General features: G+C 45.2%; 1 protein-coding gene across 2 annotated transcripts in view; it reads left to right on the forward strand.

The window, feature by feature from the left end:
• LOC142579685 (low-density lipoprotein receptor-related protein 4-like) overlaps positions 1-17,175 on the forward strand; it is a 222,404-nt gene that overhangs the window by 135,374 nt on the left and 69,855 nt on the right. The window lies entirely within an intron of this gene.

Below are 17,175 nucleotides of genomic sequence, written 5' to 3' on the forward strand. Positions count from 1 at the left end.
ACACTCCTGAAACAAACACAAGTAATTTAGTTGAACAAACGCAGAGAGGTTGACCCGAGAGATTGACATGTTATTCTGCTCAGAGGGATGGGGAAGGAAAGCAAAGGAGGATCATAAGACGCGACGACGCGAACAGGCATAAGGATGCGCGTTAAATAATCGAGTCCCTAGAGCCCGCTCAAAGCTGTCAGCTTAGACCTGTGTAGCTAAAAAATTTAAGGAGCACTTAAGTTCCGGCCGAAGGTCCAGTGACGTATCTTCAGTAAGTGCGTTGGGCTAAATTAGCTCAATGAAGAGTTCAATGCTTCCCGTCAAAGGCCACAAGTATATGTGCTGCCTTTTCCCCGGTAGTTAACAAAAATCATGGTTTGATGAGCCAGAGCATCAGATACAACGCCTAAGGTGGTGCCGCCTATAGGTGACGCCTCATCCTAACCTGCGCAGCAGGCTCGTGTGGCAATGCTAGGTGACCACATGGCGTCAGAAATTTCAGATATGTAAAAATATTCTAAAGATGAGTGTGGCAATCTTTGTGCTGTTCTTAATGACTTGCGGCAGTGTTTGCCGCAGCAGTGAAGACAAAGGAGCTGTAGTCTTTGACAACAGTAGTCGGCATCGAGACTGTGGGTCAGCGTCATCGGTTCTAGACAACAGCCAGAATACTACGGGCAAGCCTAATGGCACGTGGCTGTCCTCTTCCTTGAATAAGCAGATAGATACACTAATAGAAAGTGCCCACAAGAAGAAAGAGGGAAGAGACTAATGTAGAGAAAAGGCAAGGACGCTAAGGACTTAGTCACTGTCATGTGGGGCCTTATGGTAGCGAATCAGAAAGTTTTTGGCATTGCTTCGTTAGCTGTTACACTCAGTAAGGTGAAAGACTGTACCAGTTGGTTTAGCACCATGAAGTCATAACAGCGCGAAATAAAACGTATACGTCCTCCTCTTTGTCCTCGTTGCAGCGAAAGATATGTGAGCCAAAAATAAAGAAATCAGTAGCGTTGCACTAATTTAAACTCCGGAACCCATCCTTAGGAAATGGAATGAAAGCATAACAGCTAAATAAATGCCTGGCCACTTTTATTGTTTGGCAAGGACCACTCAGGAGAGCTCTCGAACAAACATATACAATTTCGCAAACCTAAACATTGCAAAGAAAAAAATTGTCCCCGCTGATATGCGAACCTAAATTACTACGTGAGCTCAGTTACAGAATCCACACATGGTACTTGCCTCTCGTGATTTTTGTACCTGTCAAAGCATGACGCTTAATTGTCATTGACGTGGTTGGCCGCCTTGCTCGAACCAATGGTTAAATCCCTCATATGAAATATCTGATTTGAATAGCGCACAAAATCATTTTCATCCTCTGATCTTTATAAAAATCGTAAAATGTAGCAATGTTCGTCCTCTCAACAAGTGATAGGGGTGCTCTCCTTCAGTGGTGCATGGACAGAAACCATACCCTGACTTTGGACAAAGCAAACTAGACTTGTACCGATGCAAGTTCATCTGAAGCGACCAGTGCAGCACGTTACCTGCTATGCATCGATCGGCGGAACAAGAATTGTACTTTCCAAATGAAAAAATAATAGTTTAGAGATCGACAACTTCTTTTATGAGGGCAGCAAAAATAAAAAAAAGAAGACGTATAAACCATGGTCTTAAGCCATCATAAAAGGAAAGCGAAAGGAAATGAAACGCAGGCTTGGCAATTTCGCGAGGAGTTTCCTGCAGCGAACATTAAGTTATACCGCTTTCCTGCGAACACTGTAAAGGCATGCCTTACTATTCTGGGGAACATCTACAATGGATGTGATGCCTTTCAGCAGAGGAAGCCTGGAAACCAAACACATTACTGAGAAACAATCAGGTTCGGAAATGGGTATTTCCGAAACTAAGCCGAAGAGCAACGCATTGAAAGAAAAGTTATAACAGCAGACGGAAAGCAAAAGTTAATGGAACGTAATGGGCGCAGCACGGTCGACTCGGGGAGCCTAGAACAAAAATTGGCTCCCCTTGCTGCTGGCAGCCTTGTAGTCTGTAGTATATTTTTCCTCGGGCCATTGCACAGTAGAAATCAAACAGGACTTACACGTCGCTGAACGTACGAGCAAAAATTATCACCCAGTGCTGATCTGGAAATATTGCGGCCAGTTGTTTTTTAACTGGAATGTGTCACTTAAACTGAGGTCGTGGGTGCTTCGTAGGTTGAGCACCAATTCGCGTTGTGGTCCAGCCTGGAGAAAATCCCTATCTTAGTGCAGGCTTTCTGTGCCTAGAATCAAAACCATTTAAAGCCCTAATCCGGAAGACGGCGGAAACGGTTGTCTCCCGCAAGACTTCTTCAAAGCTCGTTCTTTATGACCAGAACTATCTAGAGTGCGGATTTCCAGGATAAGCAGGTCAAGAAACAAGGTTTTATGCTGTTGAAACAGAAATTGATGCTACAAGAGAGGACGTGATCTTGCGTTGTCGGCGATCCTGTGGCCGTGAGGTGGCTGCAGAACGAGGTGCAAAAACATTTCACCTTACTTTCTACAAGAACTGAAAATTGCGAGGGTGTCCTTCTCAACACATTTCTCTGAAATCCGCAAGCCGTAAATTAAAGCTAAAAACGCTGCTGTTATGGCTCCTGTCTCAAATAACGGTCAGTAAAAACAACGTATCTCTACTCTTACTGCTGGAAGTCGGGCAGAAATATTACAGCTAGACCAAGATGCACATCCTAATGAAGAAGCCTTTCAGCTAAATTGACTTCGGTTACCAGCATGTACATCCTAATGAGGAAGCCTTTCAGCTAAATTGACTTCGGTTTCTTATTACTCTTCCATTAAGATGTTACGGAAAATTAGTATGGCATTTAGGAAGCTATTACTAAAAGTCATTTCGAAAGTGGCCACGCGCTTAGTAAGAGCCACCATCTGGACACTTAATTTAACACAATGCACCTTAAGGTGGCACTGGTGAAAGTAAGTTGCAGACAATCATAACTGACTCACTCAACACATAGTGCCTTTAAATGTTTTCCTTTTAGACCATCAGTTAACTGCACCTTTCTACATACCATCGTTCGCATGCTTGTGAGGAGATTCCTAAGCATGTTTGAGTTAACTTTCCTAACTAGAGCTCAATTATTATCTATCTTGGCTAAGCTTCAGCGTTTAAGCTTTATGTCTATTCTGTCCGTTTCGTTCCTTGAAGGAAAGCATAAGACTACGGCGCCATCTAATGAGCAAAGAAGTTTCACAGGCGACTTAGATGGCGCAAATGGAGGTGCAAAATAAATAGAAGCTCCTGACACGTGTGTGCTTGAACTTTTTCTCTGTAATTGCAGTTTGCTTCACTATTATTGTTTCTGAGAGTGGCCGTAAATGTGCAAAATGTAAAGATTGAAACGTTTACGAGCGAGGGCGCTAACAAGCGAAGCGTTATAAGCGACCCCGTAGTCGCTGTGGGACACCAGGCCCGTATTCCCCGAATAAAAACAAAAGTATTTCTTATTCATAATTTTCTCTTCAGCTCCCATGAAACACAATAACTTTTATTTTTCGTGGGTATCAGTGTTCGAGCTTTCGGAACTTTCGCTCAGTGGCGTGCGATATAATTTGCTAAAAAAGTTAACAACGCTCTTCGCCAGTCTTTCACTTAGTTCTAGAAGCTGTACAGCAAAATTACACAGAGTTCTTGTAAGTGACCTTCTTATTAACTACGCCATGATACCTGATCTGCCCTCCCAGACGTGCGCATTAGCACGAGTCGGGCATCTGTCGGGCTGACCTTCAGCTCCTGAACATTTTGCTTGAAAATGCGCTCTTCCGAGTCTCATGAACGCGTGCGCAACTGTGCTGGGGATTATTGTGCTGGGAAGTGTTATACCCCTGTTTGCACTCATCACATACGCCAAAAAAAAAAAAAAAAAAGAGGTAAAGCGAATACTCTGAAGTTTGTACCATATTGCTTGCCACTGCCTATTTGCGGGCGCTTCATGTAAGCATTCGTGCAAGAAACGCAACCAGTTACACTTAAGCGGAAGCTCTAGCTTCGTCCAAATTCCGACGCCGCCATTTAAAATACATGTAATGGCCAAAAATATTTTTTCTGAGATAACCCCTCGGCTGATTTTAATGACGTTTGTTACATTTGAGGAGAGAGTGAAATTCTAGTGGCTGCTGGAAGCGGAATTTCGATTTACGGCTTTGAACTTGTGACGGACATTCCCAAAAATGTGTAAAGTTCGAAAAATATAAAGGCGCGCAAATTACAAATCCGCAACTCTGCCCCAAGAACTGATATCGCTGTTTCGTTCACGGCGCCGGAGTACTGAAAGCTAGCAAATTTGTTATAAATTTACAGTTTACAGTGAAATAAAGAGTTTGAAAATGTTTTGCAAATGTCCTACTGACATATTAGTGGTGTGCTTGAGGGCTATGTAAAGTACATTAATTCTGCACGCTTTAAATTTACTATTAGATGCCGTGTACAAATTCATGATAGCCTTTTTCATTGCTGAAATACGGAGTTGTAAACTTGATAGTCTGGGTTTTCTGAATTTCGCAGTTTTCAACAACATTTGTTAATATATTGACGGTCTAGATAAAAAAATGCTTTTCCAACAGCCACTAGATTCTAAATTTTTCTTTCAATAGCAACAAACTTCATCAAATTTGGTGCAGTGGTTGCCGAGAAAAAAATGATTCATCCTTTCTCATGTTATCAGGCAGGAGCCCCGAGCTAAAGCTTCCACCTAAGATTTGTGCATAAAACGCAAGTACTCAAGTGCAATTTGGGAGTGGAAAGACAAGAACGAGCACAAACGCTTGGTAATGACACTTCGCACAAAGGCAGAAATAATGTCCTTTGCAACGAGGTGCAATAACGGAAAGAATGACGGCGCTCTTATTGCTTCCCTACGTACAGAAACAACACAAAAGAATATGTAAGCAGCCAAAGTTAAAGCGGCGAAAAACAAAGAACGGACACAAGAATTGCAGATGCGAGAACGTATGCATAACGTCCCGCAGGTGCCATTCGTGCCCAAGCATTTCACAGCCGCTTACAAAAAAGGTCCTTCGCGAAAAAAAAAAAAAAAAGACGTTTTGCAGTCTCTAGGGAAGTGTGAAGAGAAGGTAAGAGAAGAAGAAGGACCGAATAAGGCCAACGTCAGTTGGATTCTCACCGCCATCCGTAACGCACATTTACGCGCGCTGGTCTTTTGCAGGCAAATGTGATTCCCGTGAAGCGAAGGTGCGAGGGAACGAGCTTATCCGCCGGAAGCGACGAGACCAGCAAACCGCCCGCCAAGGCTGCCAGAAGCACGTTTCGCGAGCGCGAAGCAGTGCGCATTTAGAGAAACGAATAAATACGGAAGCCGTGGAAGCGCATATGACTACGTTCGAGAACGAAAGACATATAGAGGGAAAAATACAAAAAAGAAGAAAATAAGATCAGTCGGGAATGTTTTCGGATTTCGCTGTACATTCTGTGCGCCAGCATGCGGCGCGCTATTCATGCAGAAGACAGGCAGCGGCTCGCACCCAGCGAAGGCGTCCTGCCTCTGTTGTTTACCGCGTATTCGTTCTCTCTCGCATTTGGGAGCTACCTAAGAAATGTTTTGCCTCCATTTGCCCCGCACCCTTCTAGCAATGCTAAGAAGTCTTGCTTGTGCGAAAGAAATTGAATTAAAATATGAAAAACGCACGCTTGCCGCCTATTGCTGACGGAAGAATAAGAAGTACGGAATGCTAGGAGCTCACGTCTGTCCAAATGTATGTGCCCGTAAATTGTTTTTTTTTTCTTCTGTGACTTAACTGGTGTAGGATCTAATATGCACCAGCAGGTCTTCAATATTACGGGTGATTCTGGCTGCGTTCAAAAACTTCATCAGTGATGGTTCGCACACATATTAGATAAGTATTTATTTGTGCCTATAGGTGGGTGGAGGGGTGAGCCCGCGAGTGTCTCGTGGCAGGTTAACGTTTTCACGCATACTTCATCAGAAAGCCAAATAACGATTGTATCAATGACATTTCAGTCCGTTGTAAGCGTGCGAGATGGACTTTCTTGACTGCGGGCTGTAATATTAGACCAGTCCTTTGTAGTCATTCTGTGTACGTGTTACAATAGTTGACGTCCTTTCCGCTTAGGCAGTGTGCATGTCGGACATGTCGGACATCGCAGGTACGTCCAAAACACGTTTCAGTTCTTGGTTGCGCGTGTCCTGTCACTTTCCAATCAGTTATCGTGACTCGTATCTCTAACAAACGTGAATGAACTTCAATTTTGTGCTACACGAACTAAGGCTTCGGGAAGACAGCCTTATTCCTGCTTGTTCTTTCGTTATTGTGCTTCCATTTTTTTTTTTAAATTGCTTGTCATGTCTTTTCTTCTACATGACAGCTGAATTTATTTTTAAAGCGAAGGAATTAATTGGCTACTGTGTACGTTCCTTGAAGCTGACAGACTCACGTTACCGCTCAGTGAGAAACGGGTGATTCACTCCGCGCGCGTGGCACGTCGGGGCGGGAAAAAACGAATTCCCCTTTAGAAGCGGCTCGCTGCCTCTCAACTTGATGCGCTTACCAATCAAAAACTGTGCCAATTAGGATCATAGTCTTATAGGTAAAGAGTCTTTGCGTCGTACAAAGATTGTTTTTGCGAGCTTTAGTTGTATAAAAGCGTTTTCTGTTGTGAAGAAGTGAAGTACACTTTATTTCTTGCGCCACACGCTGCACCCTTCTAATTATATATAACGCCTACGCACTCCGTGCGTCACTAGCTGTTGAGCAAACTTTGGGCAGTTGCATTCATTTAGAATTGACGAATTATATTCTCACCACTTCACTTTTGAGCAGAGCTGTGCCCTAATCAGAATCGATAACGTTTCTCTCAAAGTACGTCTGGCAACCAAAGGCCTGCCCCACTGCAGCCAGGTGGCGAGAACACTTCGTTAAAAAAATAATTCTTGCCGCCGCTTCAGTCTGTCAACTTGATTTTGCACTTCGTGTTCTGGCTGCTCGGCTAGCGCAATTTGTTGAGCCACTGCTGAGGAAAGGCTCGTGGTAGCGGGTTCGGCTGCTGGGAGAAAGAAGGCTTCTTTCAAAAATATTTAAAAAAAATCCCCGTGTATTTGGTTTGTAGCTTACGCACTGCTTTCAGGTAGACGAGCATTTCCTCCGGCATAAAAACACCCGCCGCCTTGCGGATTGCAGCAGAAGTTATCCGCCTATTCAAGTAGATATAGTTCACTACTCACCATTATTTTCGTTCTAAGAGGGCAGTTTTTGCTATGGGCCGGCTGCCTTTATTATACGCCCAGTGATCACAAGTGTACGTAATTTGTTCCTAAAACAGGTTTAGGGAAATATTTCTTTTTGTTGATACGGCCCAGGGTGAATACTCAGAACATTCTTGTTCCGCGGAAAGCTGTGGTTAGCAACGTTTCTAGATATTAATTCCTCATGTTTTCCGCAGTATACACTTGCATCCAACTATATTCTCCTGCACAGGTCAAATAGCCTTTCATTTGTTATTGTTATTATATATTTAAGTAACTCGGGCAAGGTGTTCGACAAGTAACTGTGCAGTGAGTAAAGAAACTGAAATATTTTGACGACTGCGGATTACATAGCAGTTTCACGCGCGATTATAATAGCACTATATACCTCTAGTTCGTCTATTAACGCTAGTAGGGTGCACTCAAAGGACGAGTGCGCAAGGGGAATCCCCATGCGTTGCATGTGCTACAGCTAGCCATTACCCAGAAAGTTGCACAGGTAACCCCAGCTACCTTCGGTCGAGTGTTTGGCAGTATGAGCAGCGTATTGCGCAAACATGTTCAAGCCAGTGGCGGACATTTTCAGCAACTGCTGTAGCGATTCCCTGCACTGCCGCTAGTATAACTTCAAAGTTTAAGACCACCATTTCCGATGCGCAGTTACTTTTCAAGTGCCCAGTAGAATGCAAATAAATAAATAAATAAATAAATAAATAAATAAATAAATAAATAAATAAATAAATAATGTCACACATCTTCAGTTCGATGCGTGTAAATTACTGCTAATGTCACTATTTCAGTAAAATGAACAGCTTTTTTATTAAAACCCCGCGTGAAGTTTCGTAATACTAGCACGACAACAAAATAATTCAGTAAAGAATCAATTACTGAAGCTTTTCCAAAAAGTAAATTACATTTATTTTGGGAGCAATTTTCGCGTCTACTAGTACCTTCACGCTAAATAGCGAAATTATTTCAATAGTAGCGGACAAAATTTATTGCGGGGGCCGTAGTATGCAACGGTTCTTTTCACTTTCAATTCTTTTCGTTCGTCATTAGATACGTCTACGTTGGCCACGCCCACGACTACGTTATCGCCAGTATCGGCCACTCGTTGGGATGTGTGTTGGGATGAGAAAAGAATAGAATCTGTAGAAAAAAAAAATTCTTGCACAATACTGTCTGAGGCGGCGCACGTTTAGAGAGACAATATAATCGCGTTAGCACTGGATCTCGTGAAAGAAATCTACAGAAGAATAAAAACGGGAACGAATGGGAACGTCAGTCCATATCTTGTTGCTCAAGATATGCGTATACCGTGTGCAAAAGCGGCGTTTGACTAATTCTTGTAAACTGAACGATGAGATTAGATTAAATGTAGCTACGGAATCCGGTAGAGAGGGTGGGAAAACAAGCATCGTGTTACTTCGTTGTATAATTTTTTATAATTTATAATTTATTGCTACGCAAAATGGTTACAAGTTTTGATGGACTTGAAATACAAAAGGAGGCACCACAGCCAAAGACGGTACTGGGACATCTGGTCAAGTTTAGGTGATAAGAGGAATCACTATGTGGCAGTAAAATAATGCAATATTATGATGCTGACACAATGGCCATGTAAATGTAGAACAAATATAACAGAAAACAAGTTGATGAGAAATGCGCAAAATATTGAAAAAGAAAACAAACAAACAAAAAAACTTGAAGGACGCTTAGGCTCCGCCTTCAAGAGTGGAACGCGATATATCATTCAAAGACCCCTGATTGCTTCTCATGCTTCCCGGCAAATGCAGCTTATATAAGCGTGATGTTTACCAGGAAACGCTGGCGGCGAAGTCTACGCGGGAACGGGAGCTTTCTGATAGAAACGCGGCCTTCTGCGTGGGCTGATCCCGGAGCTGGTGCGCAACCGCGCCAATGAAATTACATCATTTTCAAGTTTCTGTTATTGTTCCGCATTTTCAATATTTCAGTTTGAGAAGATATAACATAATAGGCATGCGCTGTCAATGTTTTGTTTAATGACATACATTTGGTTGTGTGCTGTCATTCTGAAAATTCCGAGGAATAACTATGTCAAGAATGTATGACAAGGTGTGAGCTATTTTAGTGGTAGAATGGTGTGGAAATATAGTTCCCTTTTTGCCCCTTCTCGCGGAGCGGTTTGTTCTAGAGAAACGAGATGGCGCTTTCGGCGGCGCGCCGCACGTCGCCTGGGCGACAGCGCACGATTACGAAACCATTACCGCTTTCACCTTGCTTCTGTGCGATGCAACTTTCGCAAATTCAACTGCGTTTTTGCTGACGCACTGTGCTCCAGTCATGCCGGATTGAATCATGTGGATTCAAGACATGTGCAGTAGTTGGCTGTTGTTTGTTGTTTGTTTTGAATACATATATACAATTAATAGGAAAGGGAAAGCGAGGACCAGGCTGGAAATCGCCACCGGAAGGGGCACAATGCCTGCCTACTCTTCAGAAGGGGGGTGACAGCAACGCAGAAATTGAAGATAGGAAGGAGGGGAGAAAAGAGGAAAGGAAGAGCAACAGGACAAATCTAAAGAATGAAGTAGAACACAGCACAGTTCACACACAGCAGGGCCGGTCACTGAAGGTCACGCTATTACAGAATGTTGAACAGAATAGTTTCCACGCTACAAACGTGAACCTAAGTTAGTTACCTCTAAAAAAGTAAGTAGAGCGCGATGAGCCTGATTACGTTTAGACGCGCAACCAGTGGGTTACAAACTTTCGTCGAGTGTCGTACACCGCAGGCCAAGGAGATGACAGTCTCTCACTAGCGACAAGCGCTGCGCACTGAAAGCGGGGCACTCAAATATAAGGTGCTGAAGTGTCTCGCAGTGACTGGCATATTAAGGAATGGAACGAACCTGTGTAGCCAAGTTCGCCTACCGTTGCTGCAACTGTCCGTACTTGTTACCAGCACGTCGAGATGTACGGCTTTCGTCGATGATACAGAAATTTGCTCATGCGCCAGCGTTGTATCGTTAACCTTCAAAGAATGCGCTTCAGCACCGGAACCACGGCAAGAGTGAGTACCGCTCCTTGAACAATGACAGAGAGAGTGGCGCCGCTGCCTGTCACTTTACAGTACGTTTCAAGCACAGTATCCACACACATCTACCCCAACTGGCACGGGATCTTACGCCTACTCTATCGCCAACGTGTTCATAAGGGAATGGGCAAACACTTGAATATACGCGCACCATATACGCACAATAAATGGCGGACTACACCGATAGCGGCCGAATGGTTGAAGCTGAAAATTTCGTCATGGTCCACAAGAGTAAGCAAGTTATTAGCAATAATACTTCTTTGCTACATGGTATCAGAAACTACAAAACAGCTACTTTTCAAGCCTTGCGCGCAGCAAGAACAAGTATATCGGAACTGAGCCCGCCCGCTTGCGATTAGGCAGAAATAATATGAGAGTTACTGCACCAAGAAAATTTAGTCAAAAATATGACAACCTACTGCTTCAAAATATTTGCCAAATAAAGAACGAAGAGCAAAATACACTAATCCTGATTCAATTCGTGAGCGGCAAGTTTGGATAGCTTGGAATAAATATTTGGCCTCGCTTTTAAAACAAGCACCATATACGCTGCTCGCGCTGTTTGGACGTAGCTTAATGGGCTTCCAAAGCAATTTTACAGATTCTCTGAAGCTGTGGCCAAATCTTCGTGGCGTCCACCCAGTCACCATCTACGATATCTCACGAAACAGAGGTTTTCCAAGCCGTGGAGGCGTCGTAGACACCCATTGTAAACACGGAGGCAACGCTAGCCAGTTGAGGCAAGCAATGGCCGCGTCACCACATGATCAAAGATGGCAGCGCTCAAGGCATCGCCGCGAGAAGGGCCAATACCGCATGTTATATAGCAAGACGTGACTTACGCCTGGCATCTCGAAAAAAGCTGATCTATCATCACCAGCCCTTAAACAGCTCCTGCTATATTTGCACGAGAACTATCGAGACTCTACGCATATTTACACTGATAAATCTGTCCTTCCAAGCAGCTCCGCGGTGGCAATCGGCATACGAGCGAAAGCTAAAACAATGAAATTTAAGACGACCCGCGTGACAAAAACGACGGCAGCAGAGCTCACAGGGCTCTTTACTGCCCTCCATCACATTGGTGATGAACTGCCACACAAGTGGACGGTATTCTGTGATTCGAAGGCGGCACTGCAGTCTCTACTGTCACCTTTACGACGCGGACCACACGAACAACTAATATTTGATATTACAGAGACGTTACACCATATAAGTGATGTAGGCCATGAAATAACCTTCCAGTGGCTTCCAAGTCAGTGCGGGATTATCGGCAATGAAAGGGCGGATCAAGCTGCCCTCTCAGCCCATACTGAGGGGCACCACGTCCCAATTCCTCTTTCTAAAACTAACGCAGCACGGAAGCTCCGCCTACTTGCTTGGCAGTGTACCGAATCGCAGTGGAATGAGTCACATTTAAGAAACACGCGACTGTACTCACTTAATCCCACATTAAGTATTCGAGCGCCATCACAGCTTCACCGTGGAGACGCCACGTTTTTATATCGACTATGGTTGGGCGTTGCCTTTACCAAAGCCTATGCGTTCCGCATAGGGATGGCCGGCACCGCAACCTGTGACCACTGCGGCCACGAAGAATCGATTGACCATATGTTGTGCGCCTGCCCGCAGTACAGTCCACAAAGATGGAATGCCTTCGCCACGAACTTGACCAGCTGGATGACCAACCGCTATTGGAAGCAAGAATTTTACACCATCGATAGGACCTACTGTCACCGAAGGAGGTCATGCAAGCACTATTGCGCTTTTTGCGATCTACCGGCCTTTGTGACCGTCTTTAACTGGAACGCCTCTAGTGCGTGTGTGCCTCCCTGTGTGGGTGTTTTTTTAACGTTTTCCTCTCTGTCCTATTACTGTCCCCTATCTACCATACCCAGTGTAGGGTAGCAAACCGGAGACTGATATCTGGTTAAGCTCCCTGCCTCCCCTCTTTCTCTCTTTCTTACATATACCTGTATATATATACATACATACGGCAATTTTACCTCACGGACAACTCCACCGACGCCGGCGCCAACACCGGCTTTTCTGTGACACGGAGCCCTTAGCGCTATCGCGTCATAAAACACGTAAAAAATACATATCCTCAACTTATATAGATTCTAAGGGCATTGAGGGATGCAAATTACGTAAAAATGTTGATCAACATGAAAAAATGAAAGAGAAGTGCATAACGTGGTATCACACTCAAGTGCGAGTAAGAAAAAAGAAACCAAGAACATGGGCGCTCAATAAGCAATTAAAATAAAGAAAAAACTAAATGTTCGACTATATATGCACTTTGAGATCAAAATCATCTGCAGTAGGTGCGATGATGTAGTGCCTGCTTAAAAGAACGCGAAAAAGGCTTGCGCTCTGAGCGCAGTGTGGCTGTCTACAATGCGTATAAAAAGAAATCTTAAAACTTGCCATTGCTTTGCAGAAGAAGGAATTATACCTAATATTCCTCCTAAATCTGGTGGTTCGTGTGAAACAGTGCCGACTCTAACGAGATAACTAGTTGTCTCGTCCCTGTAACCTGGCCATTCCAACAATATGGGTTCCACGGTTTCTAATGCGCCAGTTATGACAGTGCGGGTTTATGGTAATTCACCAACTCTAGCATGACAAGCTCTGACACCCATCACCTTTGTCTCGTCTGCAAATACCATATCACATTTTTTCATGTTTTTTTCTCATTCCTTTTTCACCGTGGTCCTACTAGGGCCTTCCTGTCCCTGCATGCTCCCCTTTTCTATGAAGAGGAGCATGTAAGCGCCTGCTTATTCGCCGGCAAGGTTTTCTGTATTTAAAAAGAAAAGCTCTCTCTCCCTGTAATGCGGCAAGAGCTTAAGACAAACGGCACCTTCTTACCGTCAGCAACCATATCGTGAAACGTGCATCTGGCGACGCGTCTCTTCCGACCGTCTTCTAGCTTTCCGAAATTTCTCATTGCACATTCACTCCTTCCTCCCTGCCCCGCTCCCCCCCCCCTACACACATACACACACCCCGTCCACGTCGTCTGAAGCCCATTACGAGCCCTTTTGTCGGGAAATGCGGAAGCTCGTCCTCAGAACTAGCTCGTACAAGAAATCCTCGAGTCATCCTGAAATCAATCAGCACCAGCTGTCACGAAACCGCTGCTTAGTTTGGGTGGCAACGTTTTACCAGCCACAAATACTTTAACAGGTTTCTTTTGCTTTACCTTCTTATTCTTTTTTTTAAGGAAGCGATGAAGTGTGTCATCTGGCCTAGATTAGGAAGCGCCAAAACAAGAGAATGAGTTAAAGCAGATGGCCAGACAACAGAAAAATTTCTCGCTAGACGAGTGTAAGTTGTTCTTTACCGAAATATTTGGGATGTTGCGGAGGACGTTGGGGCGTGCGTACCTCGGGGGAAGTGAGGGAAGGGGCCGGGCGAGGCGAGGAAGAAAAGGGCACCTGTTTTCGATGTCTTAAACACTCGCGACACAGCAGCCCGAGAGGCCGCCGAGAGAAAGCTGCCGCGAAGCCGCACAAAGCAAGCAAGGAATAAGCTAACAAGCTCTGTAAGCGAAGGCGGAAGAACACGAAGCGGGACATTGGAGGGGAAGCGAGAAATTTCGAACACGCGCGCGGGCGTCTGGGAGCACGAGGATGAAGGACGGGGAGTATAGATATACGGATGGCTCATATATTCCGTCGCGTCCGTGCTTTGCTACAGGGCTGTCTTGTTAACGAGTCGAACGAGAGCAGGATTCCCTCTTTTTTTTTTTTTACTTCCTTTCGCGGGAAAGGAAACCGCGTGCGAGTCAGCGAAGATGGCGCTCGCTTGGCAACCCAGCGTAGTGCAATGCAAATTATGAGCGGTGGATGCGAAAGGGAAAGGGACAGAGAGTGCAGTAAGATATTCAGCCCACTATACGTCCGGTTGGCTCATGTATATGGATACGCCATAGCGAGCAGGCGCGCCGGCCTTTGGCGCCGCATGCCCCGCTCGTAAGAGGCTTTGTCGGTCGCGTGGCAGATAAAAATGCATACGTGTCACGCGGGAAGGACACTCCAGATGAGTAAGGGGGACGGGGCTTTCGGATTTAGCAAGGGAGCGTACGCTCGACAAGCCCGTTGCGGGCTTAGTCGCACCGCAATGATGGGCTCCGCTGGTCAGTGCTGCGTGACGCGTTCGAGCAGCCGTCGTGCTGAAGAAGTTCCACCAAGGAATTTTGAAAAAAAAAAAGAAAGAACGCATAAGTAGGAGGCGTTCTTGTGATTTTGGTGCTCATTATGAGACACGAAGCGCTTGCGCCTGCGTTTGCACCGGTTTAAATGTTTCTGAAATATTCATACGTATAGCCCCAAACAGCTTTAGCTAAAATTCTAGTAAAACCCACCGCTGTCTCGCCACCAAACGCAATCGTAAGGAGGCGAACGAAATGAAATTATGCGGCACTGATCGGTATGAAATGCGTCAAATATCGTACCTGTACCCAACATGAGTTTACTTGTTGAACTTATTCGCTATTCGAGGAAGGATACTTTTTAGTCATGTGTTTCACGTAGGAGGACGTGCAGGAGTATTCAGAGAATGAAGAGCAAAAGTGAGACAAGGATTGGGCTGCAGAATTCAGTTATGAATAACTAACGCAGTGACGTTTCTGGCCACTGGAATCAGAAATGGACACGCTAGCTATACTAAAAATATTATTATAGAGGTTCTTGAAAAAAAAATGACCATGTGTGACGCAGTGAGGAAGGCCAATAGTTATCGGCGTAGACTTTCTTGGTTGCTTTCCCGCTTCTATCGGTGTAGACCCGCCTCCAGCGGGTCTACACCGACGTGAAGCGTCTCTTCTGTGTCGGTTATGGCTTGGAGTTGCCTTCACGAATGCCTACTCAGCACTAATTGGCATGGCTAATACTCCTGCATGTGATGTTTGCGGATGCGAGGAGAACATTGCCCACTTATTGTGCCATTGTCCACAATTTCAAGCACAAAGACAGTCTTTGTCCAACACATTGAGGAAACTAGACGATCGTCCTCTGAGTGAACAGACCATATTAGAGCACCGTCCCGACCGATCATCGGCTCAGAAGGCAGTGAAGGCACTTTTGTGTTTTCTCAGAACTTCTGGTTTGCTCGAGCGACTCTAACTGAAGTGCTGTCCGTACGCGTATCTACACCTTCTCTCTCCCTTCTTTCTCTTCCCCTTCTCCCATCCCCCAGTGTAGGGTAGCCAACCAGACTATTGACTGGTTAACATCCCTGCCTTTCCTGAATTCTCCCCTCTCCTCTCCTCGCTTCCCGCTTCTGTTAAAGTTAACAAATACATAGGTGTTGCTACCGACTATTTGACGCGCTATGCTATCGTATGTACCCTGCCCACTAGCTGCTCTACAGATGTCTCATACTTCTGGGTTTCTATTCACGAAAAGTTAGTACGCTAAATAGTTTTGATGATAGGTGGTGTTTAATGCCGCAAGGGCCAGGTATGACCAAAGAGCGGCATGACAAATGGTAATCTTAACGATGTATTGTCATTGTCGATGGCGTGGACAGTCAATCCATCATGGTAGATGGGACAGACGTAATACTTCTGCGGAAACCCGCAAGGTGGAGAGAAGTAACTAATAAAGGGAAAATGAAACATCCCCCCACACGAAGCATTGCTGCAAAGGAAAACCATATGGGTTCCTCGAAATAAAAGCGTTTCAATTAAATAAATAAAAAAGAAAATAGATGACCCTTATAGAGAGCTTCCCTATGCATACGTTTCGACCGACCATCGCGATTGAAACAACATTGCCCTACGTAACCTTTGCGTATAATTCTTCACGTCATTATAACATTCCCGTTTCTTTCCCCTAAAATTTTTGTTTTGTCACCATCCCAGAGTCATTTTCAGACCATGCTTCCTCCGGTGTCACAAAAACAGCTGAATACGCCACGACGCCCCACTTTGGGCTCGCATGGCTCGTCAGGCCGCCTATAATCGACTTAGTGTCTCAAGTGTCACAAAAGACCCGCCGTATATACGACAGCTGTCACCCCAGCATTCAGTTCTGTCCAGGAATTCTCGTTCTTCTGTGGTTGCCAAATAGCCACGTCGGCCTGTCCGAAAATCTGCTTTCACGCTATACCGTAGTCTACAAGGCCTTGCGAACATTAAACGACGTAAACTATGAGATCGCCTCCCTCGGAAATGCCCCGTCGCCTTCACATTTACGAGGTGATGTAATAATAATATTTGGGGTTTTACGTGCCAAAACCGCTTTCTGATTATGAGGCACGCCGTAGTGGAGGACTCCGGAAATTTTGACCACCTGGGGTTCTTTAACCTGCACCTAAATCTAAGCACACGGGTGTTTTCGCATTTCGCCCCCATCGAAATGCGGCCGCCGTGGCCGGGATTCGATCCCGCGACCTCGTGCTCAGCAGCCCAACACCATAGCCACTGAGCAACCACGGCGGGTACGAGGTGATGTCGTGCTTGTGTTCCGATTGAAACCTATTGTTCGGTTAGTTCGTTGTCGCTCTGACGAGCGTTGGGACGGTGCTACTAACACGAAGGGTTATTTTTTTTTTCATTATATTTATTTATACCTACCAGCCACTTTACATAGAGATGCAGTCTGGTCTAGCGGCTCTGACGCAAGCTAGGACATGTTCTCTTCCAGCGCCCGACTCATCAAAGCGCGCCGAGCACTGCCGGTCAGGCTTGTTTCACCTTGACGCTATAGACTATACAAGCGTCTGCTTTTCGTCAGCGCCGCGCAAACTTGCGGCGCATTGCGCACGTTGGCCCTACGCTGGACCGTATCAGAGGACGCGAATTCGTATT

The sequence above is a fragment of the Dermacentor variabilis genome, chromosome 4, assembly GCF_050947875.1.
Source record: "Dermacentor variabilis isolate Ectoservices chromosome 4, ASM5094787v1, whole genome shotgun sequence".
NCBI lineage: Eukaryota > Metazoa > Arthropoda > Arachnida > Ixodida > Ixodidae > Dermacentor > Dermacentor variabilis.